The sequence below is a fragment of the Hippichthys cyanospilos genome, chromosome 2, assembly GCF_059441005.1.
Source record: "Hippichthys cyanospilos isolate Australia breed blue-spotted pipefish chromosome 2, RoL_Hcya_1.0, whole genome shotgun sequence".
Classification (NCBI taxonomy): domain Eukaryota; kingdom Metazoa; phylum Chordata; class Actinopteri; order Syngnathiformes; family Syngnathidae; genus Hippichthys; species Hippichthys cyanospilos.
In genome coordinates this window covers 2027871-2048774 of record NC_142370.1, presented here as the reverse complement: position 1 = coordinate 2048774, position 20904 = coordinate 2027871, and the positions used below count along the sequence as shown (strand labels likewise).

The 20904-nt window shown below is 43.0% G+C and overlaps 3 long non-coding RNA genes across 3 annotated transcripts in view; 1 reads left to right on the top strand and 2 right to left on the bottom strand.

The window, feature by feature from the left end:
- Nucleotides 1–54: 54 nt before the first annotated feature.
- On the bottom strand, nucleotides 55–5144 carry LOC148426849 (uncharacterized). The gene is made up of 3 exons (XR_015868059.1): nucleotides 4466–5144; nucleotides 4300–4390; nucleotides 55–291 (listed from the first exon to the last, which is right to left on the bottom strand). It is a non-coding gene; the product is annotated as an uncharacterized LOC148426849 (long non-coding RNA).
- Nucleotides 5145–6265: 1121 nt separating this feature from the next.
- The window catches only part of LOC148426847 (uncharacterized), a 32596-nt gene continuing 17957 nt past the window's right edge, over nucleotides 6266–20904 (top strand). Inside the window, exons 1-2 of the long non-coding RNA XR_015868586.1 lie at nucleotides 6266–7593; nucleotides 8278–8404. This is a non-coding gene — a long non-coding RNA (uncharacterized LOC148426847). The remainder of the gene's footprint in view (nucleotides 7594–8277; nucleotides 8405–20904) is intronic.
- Nucleotides 14584–20537, bottom strand: LOC148426848 (uncharacterized). Its single transcript, XR_015868585.1, has 4 exons — nucleotides 17052–20537; nucleotides 16889–16943; nucleotides 16762–16788; nucleotides 14584–14848 (listed from the first exon to the last, which is right to left on the bottom strand). It is a non-coding gene; the product is annotated as an uncharacterized LOC148426848 (long non-coding RNA).

The following is a 20904-nucleotide window of genomic DNA, read 5'->3' as shown; positions in this document are numbered from 1 at the left end:
GGTGTTCTCTGCCCTGGTTTCTGTCGCTGTGTTTGCAGCTATACTCACAGATGCCTTGAGGAGACTCCGAGATGTTATTGTGTAGCTTGCTTTCCAGAGCAAAGCCTACTCCATGGAGCCTACGTTCACCTTCTGGGAGACCCTTTCAGAAGAAGGTATAGCCTTCACCAACTTCTGTCAGGGAGTCTTCCCCAGAGAGCTGAGTCTCACTGAGTGTTGCGATGTCAACATTGTACCTCCTGAGCTGATGGGCAACGAGCACTGTCCGTCTATGGAGTCTCTCCGTTCTGACTGTTGAGGAGGGTGCAGTCATTCCAGGTAGCTAGATTCATAGTCATGAGTTTTCCTTTATTGTGTTTTCGACCAGAGTAAGGGATGCCTTGGTGGCTGCAGTTGGCAACCCAGATAATGAGGAACAAGCATTTTAAAATGCCACATCAGATTTTGATGGGACTTGATTGGGGGACCCCTGGGGTGCTCTAGTATCCCCCAGACCAGGTGTGGTGTTATGATAGCAAATGATTTTTTTGTAATGATTTTTTAAAATATGTGATATATTGACAGTGTAATGTGTCTTTTACAAGGGTCACTTATTTTAAAATGCCACATCAGGGTGTCCCCCATGCCAGGTCTGATAGCTAAAGAGTTTTTTTAATGATGTTTTAAAATATTTAATAAATTGACAGTTGAATGAGGAATTTTCAAGAGTCACAAATTTGAAATGCAACATTTGATGGGATCCAGTTTGGGGGACCCCTGGGGTTGTGTAGTCTCTTCTAGGACTAGTTTGGTATTATGGTAGCTAAAGAAAATAAATAAATAAAATCAGGTCCCATGACAGTGGAGTATTGAAGTTTTAGGAAACGTCATCTTTTTTTTGTTTTCTTACTTTTCAGACCAGATTGGGAGGAGACAGCATTTCTGAGAGACCTGGACTTAGTAAGGCTTCTCCAGGATTTATCTAATGTTGTGATGCAATTGATGTCAGGATTGGGCATGGCGGTTTGAGGCGGTTTGGGATGTGGGAAAGGTGGAACCAAAAAAGATGCAGGGCAGACAGGGATGAGGCTTCAAAATGAGGTGGATTTAATAACCAACGAAAGCAGGGTTGTAAAGAACTGAAAATACAAAGTACAACAAAAAACGCTAAACTCAACTTACTTGGGCAATAAGGAACGGGAGACAGCACGGGAAGGAAAGGCACAAGGGAGCGCGAGACAAGACAGCGGGGGAATGACGTACAACGACCCGACAAGGGAAGAGGCAAAACACTGGGGCTTAAATACCAAACACAACTAATTAAAACGCAAGATACCTGGGAACTACAAGGGGCGGGGAAACTAACTGGAGGAAACACTAGGCTAGAATACACGGGTGACAGGTGAGGTTAATTACAGTGACGACACGCGGGGGAAACACAGAGAACCTATAACTGAAACTACACAACCCTAAACCCACAACAAAATGGGACAGAAACGTGACATAGCCCCCTCCCTCAAGGGGCGAATCACAGACGACCCCAACCCGAAACAATTAAAAAACAAAAAGCCCACGCAGGGCGGGCGGAAGGAGGCCCGGGGGAGGGACCAAAACCAAAACACGAAACAAATGGAAACTGTCCAAGATATGCCTGAGGCGTAAACCGAGCGCCGCAGGGCGCAAAGTTCTGCGGCCAGGGAACCAGACCTGACGAGCCAGGCTGGGAGGGTCCGGAGGACGTCCGGGATGCCAGATGAGGCAGGACCGGCGATCCGGCACGCCAGACTGGGCGGACTCTGCGGCGAAAATTCGGCGGGCGTCCGGGACGCCAGATGAGGCGGGCCCAGCGGCAAGAGTCTGGAGGACCGATGGACCGGGCCCGGTGGTTAAAGTTCGGGGTATCTCGGGGACGCCAGACAAGGCGGGTCCCGCAACAAGAGTTCGTAGGACGTCTATGACGCCAGAGGGCCCGGCGGCGAGAGTCCGGAGGGCATCCTTGATGCCAGAGGAAGCAAGGCTCGGCGGAGAGAGTCCAGAGGGCGTCCTTGACGCCAGACGAGGCGGACGCCGGCAGCAAAGGACCCGGGCGGCGATAGCTGAGCACCAGCAGACGAAGACCCGGGCGGCGAAAGCTGAGCGCCAGCAGAGGAAGACCCTGGGCGGTGACAGCTGGGCGCCAGCAGAGGAAGACCCGAGTGGCGACAGCTGGGCGCCAGCAGAGGATGAACCGGGCAGCGTCGGCGGGGCGCCAACGGGCGGAGACCCGGGCAGCGTCGGCAGGGCGCCGGACAGCGTCGGCGGGGTTTGGTCACTGGGACCTGCCACAGGCAGTGATGAGTTCCTGAGACTGACCTGGGGGAGAGGCAACCTTCGGAGGCCGACTGGCTGCTGTGGTGCAGGGAGGAGAGGCTGCGGCTGAGCCGTGACAGGCGGCGTTGGAGACTCCTGCAGCGGCTTTGAAATCCCTTACTGCTGGGGATAGACCAGAGACTTTAGTAGACGTAAGGGACTGACCTGAACGGAGGGAGATTGCTGATGGATGATGGGCAGCTTGGGAGGCGGCAGCAGTGTTGTGGCTGGCAGTTGCGGCATGACCCGTGATTTGGAGAGTGGCAGGATGTAAGGGTCAGAAGATGACCCCTCGGAGGGCATCTGCAGCGGCTCAGAGGGCATCTGCAGTGGCTCAGCCTGCGGTGTGATGTGAGGTTCGGGAGACGTCGACTGTGGCGTGACGTGGGACTAGGAAGACGCTGACTGCGGCGGCTCAACGTGGGACTCAAGAGGCGCTAGCTGCAGCGGCTCGACGTGGGACTCGGGGTCCGGGGTCACCAGTGGCAGGACCACAGGGTCCGGGACGTGGGCGCTCAGTCGTCGCGGAGCCGGGACGGGGGCGCACGGTGGCCGCGGAGCCAGAATGGGGGCGCACTGTGGCCGCGGAGCCGGGATGGCGGCCTCCAGCTTGTCTGGCAGGGGACTAGGGACAGGGGCGCTAGCCACATCAGCCTGCCACCAGGGAGCTTGGGGAACACAAACACGGGGGGCAGACTTGACCGGAACGAGAGGAAGTGCGCAAAGAGGGGGTGACTCCAGACGCGGTGAAGACGAAGAAACACGAGGTGGTGTGAGGACTGCTATGGAATGGAGTGGCTCTTGACTAGGGTGTGCCGGTACAGGAGCTTGGTGTTTAGGGGACAAGGGCCGACGTCCTTCACTAGGGTGAAACGTGACAATTGGGATCCTTTTTAATAATAAAAACAAACAAAATTAATTATTTGAAACTCTTTAATTTATTTCCTCCCAATATTGAAATTATTGTTGAAGATTTTTCTTTAGTCGATATGTTGCGTGACAACAGGCACATTCATTAAAATCTTGTTTAAATCAAATTGGTAATGATGAAAACATAAAGGAATTAATTGAATGATGTATCTGTGAAATGGGGAAGCTTCAAATGTGATGTTAAATATGCCATTGTGAATAAATTATAAATTATTATTGGTGAAAAAAAAGGAATGATGGGAAAATGTTATTATTTATGAAATATTTGAACGATGGAAATGGTCCCTCAAAATTTAAAATGTTAAATGTCCCACTGGATATGAATATTGGAATATTGAAGTGAAAATACAGAATTATGGGAAATGTTAAATGTATGAATTATTGGAATGATGGGAATGAGCCATGAGGTGAAATGAAAGAATTAAATATAGCTCAAAATGTGAAATGTTAAATTTCCCATGTTGAATGAATGGGGAATTGTGAAATATTAAACGGCGAAAAATATGGACTAATGGGAAAAAAATTGGAATGTATGAATTACTGGAATGATGAGAATGAAAGATGAATGAGCTATACAAAATATGAAATGTGAAAGCTGTAAATATAAAACGTAAAATCACCCAATGTTAAGGCAATAGGATTTTTGGCATGGAAAACAGGGAATTGTGGAAAACGGTAAATATTTGGAATGAGAAAAACTGAAGCAGTCGTCGCACGATTAATTGGAATAATATGAAACTGGAACAATGTGAATAGGATTTAAGTGGGAATGAGTTGAAACTCATCAAAAAACGGGTGGAATAAAAAAAAGAGGAATAATATATGTGTAAGGTGAAAGCCACAATGAAGTGTGGGAATAACATGGCTTGAGCCTTCACACGATGAATATCCATGAACTTTTATGAAGTCCGAATTACAAATTGCAGTTTAATATAAGAAGAACATCATTTTATTTCTTTACTATTAAATGAATACGAACTAAATAAAAAACACAAACATAATAAAAATGAAACAATAAATTAAGAAAAGGCTTGCACTCACCAAAACAAAGGGCGGTCACAATTGATCAGTATTTTCAATATCTCCCGATTTGTCTTCACCGTCTCATTATGGAGGTCTCTTTCTCTTGGCCCTAAGATGTACAGTGTCCAATCAGGTGTTCCAAAAGTTTTTTAAAAGCATGGTCGCGCATTGAGGAGCTCTTTACCTTCGAACTGAGATGTACAATACCGTATATCCACTCAGGTGTCCCAAGAAGTTTTTAAAAGCTCAGTAGCGCGTGTGTCCAGCTGTGCCTTGGTGTCTCGTTGCTGCCTTGGTTAAAAAATTGAAGTTTGCAAAGTGTGCGGTCAGTGACCCCGCCCCGTTGCCGTGGCAGGAGGACCTTGCCTACAGCAAAAAGGACAATTAACCAGGGATGTGACAAATCCAGCTCGAATAGACCTCGCCCCTGGACCTTGATTTGCAGGCCCAACCCGATTTATTTATTTATTTATTTATTGGAGGACTCAGAGGAAGCCGCGCGTGGCACCTCCTCATACCGGTGCATGCCTTTTCAATTTCCCTCTCTTTTGTTTATTCGTAACTTCTTGCTTTTCTATATCGGAATAGGAGGTGTAGGAATCATTTTTAGTAGTTATTATACATTTGCCATGATAGTACATATTTGCAGTATAAGAGAGTGTTTTCAGCTTGGGTGCAGCTACAAGAGGACAACTCGACTGCGGAGTGCGAACAGCTGATAAGGAGACCTCAACGGCAGAGCCCCTGGGAGATGACGTCAAGACCTCTGAGCTCACACGCACTACCAGAGAATGTGAAGATGGATAAGCGATTCTTGCTAATAGTACCATATAAACAAGTATGCTGTGTGCCAACTTTACATGTAATCAGATGCCTCTGTATCATATAAAATGGGGGGTGTTAGACGTATCGTTGGAGAACGAATGTGCAGTGACCAAATAAATGCTACACTCCTTCTCTCTCTCGAGAAAAATATTAATTGAGTGCCTTTTCTCTCTTTATTGCCTAATTATTATAAATGTCTATTTGGTGAACCTGACAGGAGGTCAAAAATATGTAATGCATGCCGAGGAAAATTAAAAAGACGGCGCCGCCGCGCGCTCACCTTCTTCGCTAGGTTCTTAACTCATACTGTGCTGGAACTATATTTGTTTCATTTACACAGTTTGATTGTTCTGTTTCACATTATGGGTTGATGGGGTTATTGTTTTGTTCTTTAGTGCCACCTTGTGTTCATTTACATTATATGCCCAAGAGGCGCTGCCGTCGGGCAGTTGAAGTTCGCCGTTCTACAGTTAAACACCTCGTTCGTGGCAAAGTTGAGAAATTAGATGTCTTTTTACAGAAAGAGAGAAAGAGAGAAAAGAAAATGAGTATCGGTTCTATTTAGCTGTACAAGCCAGGAAAACAAGGACTTAAACTTCCACGCTTCAAGCTTTCATTGGACCAACTCAACTCTTGTTAGCTTATCTGTCTAGTTTGACAGTGACGTCAAACGAGGACAGAATAGTAAAAAGACATTACAGCCAAGTCTTGCCGTACGAACAGGATTACAACTGGACTTTTGATTGGCAATTCGAAAAAGATGGATGTCCAAGAGAAAACAGATGATGTCCACTTGCTGGGACCACAGTCACTGTCTGCAGCCAGCAGAGTATCTCAACGTAGTAGTCGGTCATCAGCCAGCATGGCAGCGGCGCGGGCACGCGCAAAGGCTGAAGCTGCATGCATAGAACTGTCTTATGCTGGAAAAGAAGCCAAAGTAATGAAAGAAAAAGCACAGCTCACTGCAGATACAGCATACAAAGAAGCAGACCTGCAGGCACAGCTACACGTCTTGAAGTTAGAGAGGGCAGCAGCTGCAGCCTCAGCAGAAGCAAAGGTTTTAGAGGCTGCTGCAGAAGAAGAAACACAGTCTCACAGTGAATATGACATTCCAGTACCCTTTTTCACTTCCACCCAACGAACCAGAGACTATGTGCAAAAACACTTCACGTCAAGTACCAGTGAAAACCAAATAGAAACTGGACAACTAGTTGCGGAAGAGATAAACTTCTAGCCATTGCCACCCAGCCACACATTGAGAGCGCACATGTAACAGCCAAAGTTGGATGCGGGCCAGCAACCCATGCCAAATCTGAAGAAATATGATGCGTCTCCTCAAACAAATTCACAAAATTCTCCCACTTATGAGTCAGCTGCTGTCCCAGACATGGTGAAATTTCTAATTCGTCAGGAAGTAGTAACTTCGGGCTTCCAGAAGTTTGACGACTGTCCACAGAGCTACTGGGGGTGGAAATCCTCCTTCATCAGCCTCACTAAAGGTCTGGGACTGTCCCCCAAGAGAAGAACTGGATCTCCTGGTGAAGTGGCTCGGACCTCAGTCATCTGAGCAGGCGAAGAGGATCGGTTCCATACATGTGCAGAACGCAGCTGCAGGCCTGCAAATGGTATGGAGGCGTCTAGAGGAAACCTATGGTGCTCCAGAGGCAATTGAGAAAGCCCTCTTTAAGAAGCTCGACGATTTTCCCAGAATCTCCAGCAAAGACAATTTAAAACTACAGGAGTTAGGAGATCTGCTTATGGAGCTGGAGCTTGCAATGGAGGAAGACTATTTGCCTGGACTCACATATCTAAACACAGCCAGAGGAATTAATCCAATTGTTGGAAAGCTACCATATGGAATACAAGAGAAGTGGATCACTACAGGTTCCCACTACAAGGACCAAAACAAAGTCGCTTTTCCACCTGTAACCCTGATTAAGATGGACCTTCCAAAGTAAAAGTCTGTTAAAATAGTCATAAATTACTTTCCTGGTAAACACAAAATAGATTATTATGACTGAAAAGCGTGTTAAAAGATTAAAACATTCCAAATATAATTTGGTATTATTATTTTTATGCTCAATTTAAATGATTAAATGACCCTTCTTAATTTTTATTTTGGAAGTCACGTAGCAGGATGGGCACGTGACTATGATTGCGCACTTGACTTTCTTTTCTTCGTCCTGGCCGTTGGAGAAGTCGCGTGTGTATTTGTATCACAGCGAGAAGTTTTTTTGAGAAACCACAGTGAAAAGTCAATGGAACTCTTTTGTTAAGTCGTTTTGCCACGACAAAGGATTTTTGTACCGTTCACAACTTGTCTTCCACATCTTTAAATCGGTTCAAAACCCACTGAACGATATATTCTTTGAGGTGGACTTCCAAGTTGTGCGATTCAAGATGGCGAGCTACCCTTGAGCTCCGCGGATTGTGCCTCGTGCGGGAGCAACAGAAACTTGGACAAAACTGAACATTTCTACGAACCTGGTAGGATCTATCCATTTTTTCCGTCACCACTGTGGATTACAGTTATAAGGATTGAACATTCAGGACGTCCAGAAGAACTATAAATCGAGATTTAATCTTGGAACTATAGACAATGAACATTTGGATTTACTTATTCGCGAATTGTTGGACTTGAACTTTGTCACTTGTATTTCCCATTGTAATGCTGTGAAGTATTATTCTTTTGTAAAACAACAATAATACTAGATGGTTGAAATTAGAGTGTACTCAAAATAGATTAAAGACATAAAATTCAAATTTAATAACACAACAACCCGGGTTGAGAAAGAAGTCAACTCAAACTAAGTTAAAATAGACAAGATAGATAACCAAAATCAACAGAAGGGGGAAATAGTACTGTATTTTCTCACATGTTGAATTCTATGTTTATCTGTGTGTATGTTGCTGTATGTTAATTGTGTGTTTCTATTCAACTAAAATAAGCCGGCTGTTCAACTTATTTTCCCTGGTCCGTGATCATTTATTTGGTTTTTATTTAATCACTTCTCTAGTAGACGAACTTAGCACTAGTCCAATTATCAGAAATTACTGTAAGCACTTGGAAAGTGTTACACACCATTCACTTTCTTTTCACAATTTCTACGCAACCATACCAGGACAAGAAATGATCCTAGTTTCAATTTCCTTTCCTGTGGTCCCCCACAGCTCACCAAGAAAGAACAGAAAAGCAGAACTCAAGTGTCAGTAAGGAAGACTAAGGTGGACAGTGGATCTACAGAAAACAATGACCAGGAGAAATATTGCCCTCTCCACAAAAAGCCTCATCCCCTCAGTAAGTGCCGCAGCTTCAGAAATAAGACAATTGAAGAATGTACAGCTTTCCTCAAGGAAAATCACTATTGCTTTAACTGTTGTGCTTCAACAAAACACATGGCAAATGACTGTAAGATTCTGAGAAAGTGTACAGAGTGTGGCAGTGAAAGGCATGTTTCCGCTCTGCACCCTGGGCCTGCTCCAGAAAAAAACATGCCAAATGTGGTGCAGCAAGGCGGGGAGCCAGACACTGAGGAATCTACAGAGCAAGCGATCGATGAATCAACAGAGGTGACATCGAAGTGTACTGAGATCTGCGGAGGAGGAAAAGGTCCAAGGTCGTGTTCAAAAATATGTCTTGCAAAAGTCTATCCAAAAGATCATCCAGAGAAAGCAGTCAGGCTAAATGTGGTTATGGATGACCAAAGCAACCGGTCCTTAGCACGGTCAAATTTCTTCGATCTTTTCAACATCGGCGGAGATGTTGTGACCTACACGCTAAAGACATGCTCGGGTGTAATGGAAACCACTGGAAGGAGAGCACATGGCTACATAGTGGAATCTCTCGATGGAAGCACAAAAGTACCTCTCCCTCTCTTGTGGAGTGCGACTTAATTCCTGATGATAGGTCAGAGATTCCTTCTCCAGATGTGGCGCAACATCACACCCACCTGAGAGCAGTGGCTGACCAAATCCCACCGCTCGACCCCCAGGCACACATCCTCCTACTCTTAGGTAGAGACGTCCTGAGACTTCACAAGGTGAGGAAGCAGTACAATGAACCTCACGATGCACCATATGCACAACGTCTCGACCTAGGGTGGGTTGTGATTGGGGACGTGTGCCTGGGACGTGTTCACAGGCCCACCAATGTAACAGTCTACAAAACAAACCTGCTGAACAATGGAAGGTCATCATTTCTCACACCCTGCTCAAACACCATCCATGTTAAAGAATCCTTGTCTGGTCGTACAACGCAGCCAAGCCATCTTCTCCAGCACTCTAGTGACAGCACTGTACAAAAGGAGACCACAGACAGTGGTCACACAGTTCAACTGTGTTCGTCAGGACGAAGGATGACGATCGACATGCTCTATCAGTAGATCAGATGTTTCTTGACATTATGGATGAGGAAGTTGTCAGGGATAGCTCTAACACATGGACTGCTCCATTGCCCTTTCGTACACCACGCTCCCGCCTTCCAAATAACGGAAGTCAAGCCCTGAGATGTCTCAATACTCTCAGACGTGCACTAGATAGGAAGCCGGACATGAAGGAACATTTCATCAGTTTCATGCAAAAGATGCTAGACAAAAAGCATGCAGAACAAGTGCAAGCACTTAAAAGTAATCAAGAATGTTGGTACTTACCAATTTTCAGGGTCTACATCCACAAAAACCAGGACAAATCAGGGTTGTTTTTGACTCGAGTGCAAAACATGAAGGTGTTTCCTTTGAATGACGTCCTACTAAGTGGTCCTGACCACAATAACACACTGGTAGGAGTACTTTTGCGCTTCCGAAAAGAGGCCATAGCCATAACAGCAGATGTGCAACAGATGTTTTACTCCTTCAGTGTCCGTGGAGACCATCGAGATTACCTGAGATTCCTTTGGTACCATGATAATGATCTCAAGAAGGACATCACCGAGCATAGGATGAACGTCCATGTATTCAGGAACAGCCCCACACCAGCTGTGGCGATATATGCACTGCGGAGAGCTGCCCACGCTGGAGAGGAAGAACATGGCACAGATGCCAAGGAATTTGTCAACAGAAACTTTTACGTCGATGATGGGTTAACTTCTGTCCCTACAGAAGAAGTAGCCTTCGACCTTCTAAAAAGAACAAGGAACATGTTGGCAGAGTCCAACATACACCTTCATAAGATAGCATCTAATAGCTACACAGTCATGAGATCCTTTCCTCCAGAAGACCTTGCCAAAGGTCCCAAAGATTTGGATCTTGGAGGGGAGCCGTTACCTGTCCAGAGGAGTCTGGGACTGTGTTGAAACCTCGAGTCAGACAGTTTCTTCTTCAAGGTGTCCAAAGAAGAGACGCCAAACACCAAGAGAGGTGTGCTGTCCACAGTTAACAGCCTCTATGACCCTCTAGTATTTGTAGCTCCCATTACGTACAGGGAAAAGCTCTGATCCGGGAGCTATCTTCTGAGCGATGTGAGTGGGATGACCCTCTTCCTCCTGAAAAGGAACAGTACTGGCGAGCTTGGAAAGATTCACTACGTGATTTGGAACACCTATCCATCCCAAGGCCATATACCAAGGTACCCCTGTGCTCAGCATGACAGAAAGGGATCTGCATCTTCTCTGATGCGTCTACCGTTGCCATAGCAGCAGTGGCCCACCTACGGGTAGTGGATGATTCCGGACAGTGTCACCTTGGTTTTTTGATGGGAAAGGCTAAATTAGCACCACAACCAGCTCACACCATTCCACGGCTGGAGTTATGTGCTGCCGTCCTTGCAGTTGAAATGGCAGAGCTGATTTCCCGGGAGCTGGACCTTGACATAGAAGCTGTGAAATTTTACACCGACAGCAACATTGTCCTGGGGTACATCAATAACACATCCCGTCGGTTCTACGTCTATGTCGCTAACCGAGTCATGAGTATCAGAAAGTCCACACACCCAGATCAGTGGCATCATGTAGCCACTGACCACAATCCAGCAGACCACGCTACTAGACCTATTCCAGCAGGTCTTTTAGAACACACCACTTGGTTTTGTGGTCCTGCTTTCCTCAAGCAAGTTGAAAATGGAGAATCCACATTGAAGACACTAAGGAAGTTTGAACTTGTGGATCCTGAGACAGACGGAGAGATACGGCCACGGGTCACCACCTTTTCAACCAAGGCTGAGGCGGAATGTCTCAGCACTCATCGCTTTGAGCGTTTTTCAGTTTGGAGGTCAATGATTCGAGGCATATCAAGGCTCATCCACCTCGCCAGGGTCTACTCCAAACTTCCCAAACCGAACGCTCAAGATTTACAATCACAAGCAAGAGTCATGGTCATCAGGTGTGTTCAGAGAGAAGTCTTCAAGTAGGACATCGCCAGATTAGTAAAACAACAGAAGGTCTCCAAGAACAGCCTGTTACACAAGTTGAACCCCGTACTTGACCCGGAAGGTCTCCTACGTGTTGGAGGCCGTCTGTCTGCAGCGGACATGCCAGAAGATGAGAAACATCCGTACATCCTCCCAAAGAAACGTCACATATCGGCCCTACTGGTACGTCATTATCATGAAGGAGTTGCTCACCAGGGTCGTCACCTCACGGAAGGGGCCCTTCGTTCTGCAGGAGTATGGATCATTGGAGGTAAGGAGCTGGTGTCCAGTGTGATAAATGGTTGTGTTATCTGTCGTAAGCTGAGAGGAAACACGGAAAAGCAAATCCTGGCAGACTTACCGGCGGAACAACTCACCACAGAACCAACTTTCACCCAAGTAGGGTTAGACGTCTTTGGACCATGGAGCGTTACTACGCGCCGCACAAGGGGAGGAAGTGCTGATAGCAAGAGGTGGGCTGTGCTGTTTACCTGTCTTGGGACCAGAGCTGTTCATATAGAAATAATAGAGAGCATGTCTACATCAAGCTTTATTAACGCCTTCGAGAAGATTTTTTGCTGTCCGAGGTCCTGCTAAGCTACTCGGGTCTGACCGCGGGACTAACTTTATCGGCGCTTGCAAGGAACTGAAGAACCAGACAGATGACCCTCAGATAAAATAACTATCTCTTAGGTGAGGGATGCACCTGGACCTTTAATCCCTCTCATCACACATGGGCGGATGCTGGGAGAGACTGATTGGGGTCGCACGATGAATCTTGGACGCTATGTTGTTACAAGCAGGGCCCACTCGTCTGACCCATGAGGTTCTTACTACACTGATGGCGGAAGTAATGGCGATTATGAACGCCCGGCCATTGGTTCCTCTGTCATATGACCCAGAGTCACCCACTATCCTAACACCAGCTATGCTCTTAACTGGGAAGAGCGAACCAACGTCAGCTCCTCATGGGGAATTTGATCTCTCAAACCGCTATAAACAACAAGTGGAAGCATGTTCAGTGTCTGGCCGACACATTTTGGAAGCGCTGGACACAAGAGTACCTGGTGACACTTCAGCCCCGCAGAAAATGGACTGAAGAGAACCACAACATCCAAGTGGGGGATGTTGTGTTGCTTAAGGATAGCCAGACCAAGCGGAATGAATGGCCCACTGGACTGGTCATCAATACCATTTCAAGCCGGGACAATAAAGTCAAAGGCTGGAGTGAAAGTTGTGAAGCAAGGAACTGTCAAGACTTACTTAAGGTCAGTTTCGGAACTCACCCTTCTTCTTCCGAAGAAATCCTGAAGAAATTGACTTTCTTTTCGTAACGTAGAGGTAATGTTTATACCAGGCGGGGAGTGTGCTGGAACTATATTTGTTTCATTTACACAGGTTGATTGTTCTGTTTCACATTATGGGTGATGGGGTTATTGTTTTGTCGTTTAGTGCCACCTTGTGTTCATTTACATTACATGCCCAAGAGGCTCTGCCGTCGGTCAGTTGAAGCTCGCCGTTCTACAGTTAAACGCCTCGTTCGTGGCAAAGTTTAGAAATTATATGTCTTTTTACAGAAAGAGAGAAAAGAAAATGAGTATCGGTTCTAATTAGCTGTACAAGCCAGGAAAACAAGTAAAGGACTCAAACTTCCACGCTTCAAGCTTTCATTGGACCAACTCAACTCTTATTAGCTATCTGTCTAGTTTGACAGTGACGTCAAACGAGGACAGAATACATACCATTGAATGTTTGTGGCTTAAATTTCCCTGACATTCGTTTATTCGTAACTTCTTGCTGCTCCATACTGGAATAATAGGTCAAAAATATGTAATGCATGCCAAGGGGAAAATAAAAAGGATGGCGGCGCTGTACGTTCACGAGCGCATGGTGATCTGGATCTATTCTGCGCCCTGCGGCTCCTGTAAAGTAGTTAAATAGCAGTTACCAATGACGCCTTCTCTGTTTAATCCGAAATTTTTTTTAATGAAAAATATTCCTTAGTTTAGTATCCGTACAACGTTTTAGTATACTTAATACATTTATTTGAAAAAGCTAGCGTGAGAGGGTCCCGGTAATCAAGAGGTATTTTTCCCCATTCTTCAGGTGGTACTGAAATAAAACTGCTGTTTATTCATTTTGGCAGTTGTGAGAGTTCATTCATTATACTGAATGAATAAAGTTTGATGATTTTGCTGATTGTTTTTAAAACATTCCCTTTAGCGCAGCACTATCTAGCGGATGCATAATGCAACCCCAGCCAGTACTGTAGTCCCAACTCTAATGTGCGCTTCATAATACGTTCTGTCTTCTGTATGAATTTTTTTTAGAAAATTGGCCATTCATTGAAAGTGCGCCTTATAATCCGGTGCACCTCATAGTGTGTAAAATACAGTACCTGTTTTACAACGGATGAATACAGTTTGTACAAGTGTATGTTGTGTTTATTTACTTTGTAAACTACAAATAATTTATTTTGACATCAACATGCAGTGTTCAATCAATTACAGAAAGGTTTAAATATGCAACACAGCAAAATATACAAAAGGGAGCCATGTGCAATGTTATTTAGAGCAAAGGCGCAAGGGGAAATCTCCAGTTATTGCACGAATGGACAGTGATAAAGCAAATCCAAAGCATTTATGGGTTTAATTGAGGACATGGTGTCCCCAATGATGATGTCAGTCTGTCCCAAAGGTCACAGGACAGATGAGAAACACTAAGAGTCACTCCTTGCCTTCCTGCAGACACTCAGCATGTCCCGTGCAGAACAAAGTGGTGCTTTGCTTGTACATGTAATCATTCCACATTAAGAAAAATAAAAGGTTGTTGTGAAATAGACATAGATTACTGTATGTAAATCATTACCGAAACCCCGTTTGACTTGAGTTTGTAGCAGCTCCATTATGCTAGGTGCAGGTACAGGTGGCACGAGATCAAGCTTTCTCGGGCCGTCTAGCCGCAGCGACCCCCGTCAAGGCATTCCATGTGGACTGCTGAGTCTTTCATTGACTATTTTTTCTTGCAGGTCTGAGATATAGCCATATGACTTAGCTTTTTTCTGCGCATACAAGCTGTATCTCCTGGCATTCTTGTACTTTTGCCTAAAACTGCAACCATAGCAACACCAGCATCCAGATTTAAATCATGTTATCATGCTGAGAGAATATAGCCAAAAAAAGTTCACAAATGAAGATGGCAATATTTTTTTTCTACACAGAAAAGACAAAATCTCAACATTTTACATTTTATTCCCATCAGACGTTGTGACTGTTGGTCGATTACGGTGGTAGTTGTAATCCAAAACTGCCAGAAACACCCTTGCCTCATAAATAGGGTGAATTCACGTTTGTACTTTGCTCACATGTGGTTTTGGTAGCCCTCAATTTCAGCTGTTGATCTGTTGAAAATCACACACCCATGCACAGATACATACACAAACGTAAACAAACATGGCAGTTCAGAGTATTACTACTGCAGATTATTAAATGTAGTCACCATTACAGCCTTGATATACAGGTTAACCAAAGATGAATAAATCTTCACCTTCTTAATAAAACAACCTCAACTATTTTCTTTTTGTGTAAACAAAGCCATCGCAAATACAGTGAGCCCCCAGTTTACGAGATTAATCCATTCCGAGATTGGGATCATAACGCAAATTCGCCGTATGGCGGGCAATCCAAACCTATGTTAATTAGCTAATGTTTGTAATAGGGGTGTAAATCTTTTACCAAGAAAACGATCCAATTCAAATCTCGATTCACAGGCTACAATCCGATTCAGGGACGATTCATTAAGACAGGTAAACAATTCGGTACGATTCGATTCAATACAAATTAACAATATTGTCAATGGGGCCCATTCACGTGTAATTTCACCTTTTGTTTATTTAGTGTCCAAGAAATAATACACCAGGCCTACTCAACATGAATGTAACCCTTGTCATGTACTGAAATGCAAAACAGGCAGTTTTGCGAAACTTCCTACTAATACACTGAGCTGAGGTTAGATATAAAAAAAAATATGTGTTATTTAACAAAACAGTTGCCAATTAAAGGCAAAAAATAACTTCAGACTTCAGGTGTGACTGACATTGATGGTTTGAGTTGGCTGCACACAAAGTCCACGCAGCCGTGGTGATTGCCACCTTCTCTGCTTGGGAAAGTTCTTGTTTAACTTCCTCCTTTAACTTCTTGTACGTTTCAGGGACACTCTTCTCAGGAAAATGCTGTCGGGACGGTATCTTGTACCGTGGCTCAAGTGTTTTTATCATCTCCCGAAAGCCGTCACTGTCAACAACACTATACGGCCGTAAATCTTTGGCAATGAATCGAGCAATAGACGCCCTTATTGCCTTTGATCTTGTTGAGTTGCGACATCACAGCTGGAAAAACTCTTGGATTTGTTGGTGTTTGTCCGGCGCGCTGTTGTTTGTGCTGTTTGGGTGACCTGTGCTAGCCGCGCTAGCATCCTGCTCACCAGCGTCTGCCCCTCCGTGTCGTCTCACCTGGTGGGTACTCAGATTTGTTGTGCTCCCTGTGTATTTTGATGGTGGCTCTGCAAATCGCCTGGCTTTTGTCGAGCTTTCCATTTTCCTTTAAAAATCCTAACGATATCCATACTTTGGATTTCAGATGAGGAGCGCTGAATATTTGGTCCGCATCATCCGGCCATATCTACGCGGCTCTACGCAGCCGATGTCACGGGTTAAACGTCAACACTGAAATCTCGTAAGAGTTTATACTACGTTTAGCCAAAGAGCAGAGCATAACAACGGCAGTCAGGAAACCGATTTGCGGCCATAAATCCGGGCCATCGGATCGCTTTTAGTGTATTTTGACCGATGCACTCGGCTCTCATACGTTACAGATCAATAACCGATTTTTCGATCGGTTTATCTTTACACCACTAGTTTGTAAAATCCCAGGTAAAAACATCAAAATTGTATTTACATATTAAAAATTGGTATCAAAATAGTATAGGAAGTGCTACTTATATATAACATACAATTAAATATCATCATAAATAAAAAATACATAAAGGATTTATTTACCTTCAAATAACGTGACTAGCTTGTTAGAGCCATATTCCCTGTTGAGGGTAGCCTAGCCTAGGCTTGCTTAGCTTTCTTTGCACTTTTTGATTATCTCCAGCTTCATTTCCATACTAATCATCTTCTTCTCTCTTTAATATCACTAGCAATCTTAGGACCTATGGTTAACCAATTCAAGTTTGAATTAAGTACTAAAAAGCACAATAAATACAATATTGAAAGCACTCCAACACAACACAAAGTCCTAAGGTCCTCACCCAAATCGTCCTCAGCAATGCTCATTTCTTGTCAGTTTATGAAACAAAAAGAAATTTGTCATTTACATGAACACACAAGGCAGAAATGCAGTGAAAAAAATGTGAAATCAATCTTTTTTTCACTAACCTTTTGTTCAAGGACATCAATCTCTGAACTTGCACCTGCACCCTGACACACATCTCTGAAAAACAAAAGTTTTAACAGGGAAGATGTCATTTATTCCAAAGATTGTTTCATTTGACAAAGCATGGATGTATTAGAAACATTTGTGTGTGGTAAATTAACGTACCCGTCCCACTAAAAAAACTCGATACTTGGTGTACCCACAATTTCAGGTCGCTCTGATTTCAGTAGTCCGTGTCACCGATTTCTGAGAAAAAACAACAATATCTTCGGTAGCAAGGGACTACAGAAGTGTGTAAGACTGCCCTAATATGGCTGTTAGCACACACAAGATTGGCCTGTAATGATACAGTGACAACAATCAATCAATGGAATAGCCCGACCTACAAAGGTGGGCAAAAATATATAAGACTCTACCACCTAAGTGTTTGAACAGCCGAAAAGAGATGCAAATGTTCTATTTTTATATATTATATTATATTATATTATATTATATTATATTATATTATATTATATTATATTATATTATTATATATTCTATTTTTACTAACAAAGAATACTATTTTGTGGTCCATGCTTTATCATTTCTAAACGTATATAGGAATTCAATCTTACCAGTCAAGTAGGAAAAGGGTGAGGGCAGCATCAGTCTTCAACCCACGTTTTTCCTTGAGCGCTCTCCATGTAACAAAAGCGGCGCCAAGGAAAAATCTTGTTGCATCACATTTTCGTCTATCAGAACACTTTCTTTTGTGCGTAAACATGTAATACATGTGGTCATCCATTTAGATATATTAAAAAACTCCCAAACTGATCGACGTGCACCGGGTGGCGATACTTTATAAATATCGCGCAGGCCGGATGCTCTTTCATCTTCTACACGTTTGTCTTCGTCACTTTTTTTCTTAATTTAAGCGATTCTTAATTTAGCGTTTCCCGCTGCTTTTTTTGTGCGATTGGCATAAAGACCATATATATCGCTTGTCTGTTTTTTCAAGTTTTATTTGCCATTTGTCATACAAACTGGAAACTTGTCTTCCCACATTGCAAATTGACGTCCAAAACGCGATTTGAATTACGTTAGTAATTTGTCCTCCTCTGGCTGTCCGTAGTTTTATCAGACATGGCAACCTCCGGATGAGTGCCACCCCCATGTAATTCAATAACTAGACCTACAAACATATTCAAAACATATTGTTGATAATTAAGGACACATTTAATGGAAAACATTTGAAATTTATAATCCTTGATTCTTTTAATGAAAAACAGTTGAACTCTTACACACTGTCCCTTTAGGAGCCTGCATGTTTTCTGATTGACACCGGCGCTGACAACCCAAGTAGCGGAGGTTAGGGTGGGAGCCAATCGCGTGTCATATAGAAGTGCCAATCTCCCGTCGACGAAGCCAAACAGCTTGGTGACAATCAGAAAACACGCAGGCTCTTGAATGGAGGAGATCCGCTTCCCTGTGCCGTTGGAAATCTCTTACCTAAAATTCTTTTGTAATAAATTGGAATTTCAAGTGTAAACTATGAGTTTTATTATGTTTTCTACAGTGTTCACTAATTCGACTTTCTGGCGTCGCTACATGACACAGCTCTCCGTGAGACCACAGCCACTTAAACTTAGATTTACTGTATAACGTATAATAATTTAAGATGTAAGTCAATATGTGTACTGGCAGTAGGTGGGCATCCAAGGAATGTCCGTGGCAAGTGCATTTATAGTTACCTCTAAAAATATATGTGGCGGTCCGTGCATTTGACGCTTAGGCCTTCAGTGACTGGACCCCTCGTATGCATTACTGGGCTACACACGATATTTTTCAGGGCATTTAAATATCAAAACTCGCATCAACAATTAAAACGTTCTACGTGCCAAAACGTAGAAGTAATAATAATTTAAAATTATTTGTCCACGTAGTGTTATGAAGTCCACGAAGAGCAGGGAAGCTTTGACAAGATTGTACGCTAAGTTACAAATGGCAATTTAATCTAAGTGTCATGTTTGGGCATGCTGAGTTGGGAGAAGGAAGTAAGGGGACCCAAAAAAAATGCAGGAAAACTGAGAAATATGTGGCTCAAAAAAGGAAGTTTTAACAAAGAAATGAGGCAGGACCGAACCGGGAGCAAAACTAGACTAAGTATCACCAGACAGGTGGGCCAAATCAAAGTAACAAGAAAGCAGACAAAGGCAGACGTGAGTGGAACGGAAACTTGAACAAAACCCTACAAACTCGCAACAACCAAACCCAACCAAACATGACAATTGAGTATGAATGACATAAAATGACTAAAACACACACTCAAAAAGGCTGTCCCAAAGTTATTTCAGTACAAAATCCATTCATCTTTTTTCTCTTCATAAAGACTTTCATGACTTGCTTGTAGAGTTTGTCTTTGCGTTTCATTCCCAATAATAAATCTTTATGTATTGACATGAACACCAATGCTTAAAGTTGCGTCGGTCTAATTTCCGTTTTGCTCTTGGTTTGATGTACGCTAATGCTGACGTTAGCTGGTTGAGCAACATGTCTTTTTTTTCTTTTTAAAAATAACTATTTAACTACTTCCACTGTTAAACATGGTGGATCAATATAGCACCGCCTTCCTGCAGTGAGTGATTTTTTTAAGGCGTTTTTATGGGTCGATTGGCTATTGCAGCTGTCTAACAAAAATATAGGCCCCTACACAATATGTTATTGCACACTGCACAGAATCCTTCATACTGTTCAAGCGAATGCACAGCGCCTCTGGGCTCAGGCAAACATGAAGTCAGCCACAAAGTCAGCCTGGCGACACACGGCAGCTGCATTCTAATTGGCTAAAAACTCTACACTAAGACGGCAGCATTAGGAGTGTAACTATATGGAACTATACATAAAAAGAACAGAATATGGAGAATAATTTTGATGGCCATCACTGACACACACACAGTGGGCCCCCGGTTTACGAGATTAATCCATTCTGCTGTTGGATCGTAACGCGAATTCGCCATATGGCGGGGAATCCAAACCTTTGTTAATTAGCTAATGCGTGTAAAACCCCAGATAAAAACATCAAAATTGTATATAGATATGAAAAAATCAATTAAATACTGAGTGCTACTTATAAATATCATACATGCATACAATATCATATATAAAATATATATAAAGGATTTATTTACCTTTGAGCGACTTATGTCCATATTGCACAGTGGGGGTAGCCTAGCTTGGCCTTAATCGTATTTCTTGATTATCTCCAGCTTTGTTTCCATTTAAATCTTCTTACACCAAAAATCTTCTTTAACACCACCTAGCAATCTTTAGACTCATGGCTAACCAATTCAAGTTTGAATTAAGCACTAAAATGCACTATGAATACATTGTTGTAAGCACTCACAGGAGAACAAAGCTTTAACGTTGCCATTCGCTGCCATTCGTTGGAACGAGTGACGCTGACCAATAGCAGACCAGCACTGTAGTGACGTAATCAGTGACGCGGGTATAGACAAGAGTGCGGAGTGATTCAGTCACGCACGCACACTGACTGCCATGCTTGAGGTATCGTAAGGCAAAATAAATGGCGTAAAGGGGGGACAAAAAAAACTGCGCAGTCTTCGTTGTAAGGTGAAAAAAAAACGTATGGCAGGGACGTCGTAAACTGGGGGTCCACTGTGTGTGTGTATTTTATTTATATATATGTATATATAATATATATATATATATATATATGTTATATATATATATATATATATATATATATATATATATATATATGTATATATATATATATATATATATATATATATATTATGTATGTATGTATGTATATATATATATATTAGTATGTATGTATGTATATATTATATATGTATGTATGTATGTATATATATATATATATGTATGTATGTATGTATATATATATATATATGTATGTATGTATGTATATATATATATATATATGTATGTATGTATGTATGTATATATATATATATATATTATATATATATATATATATATTATGTATGATATATAT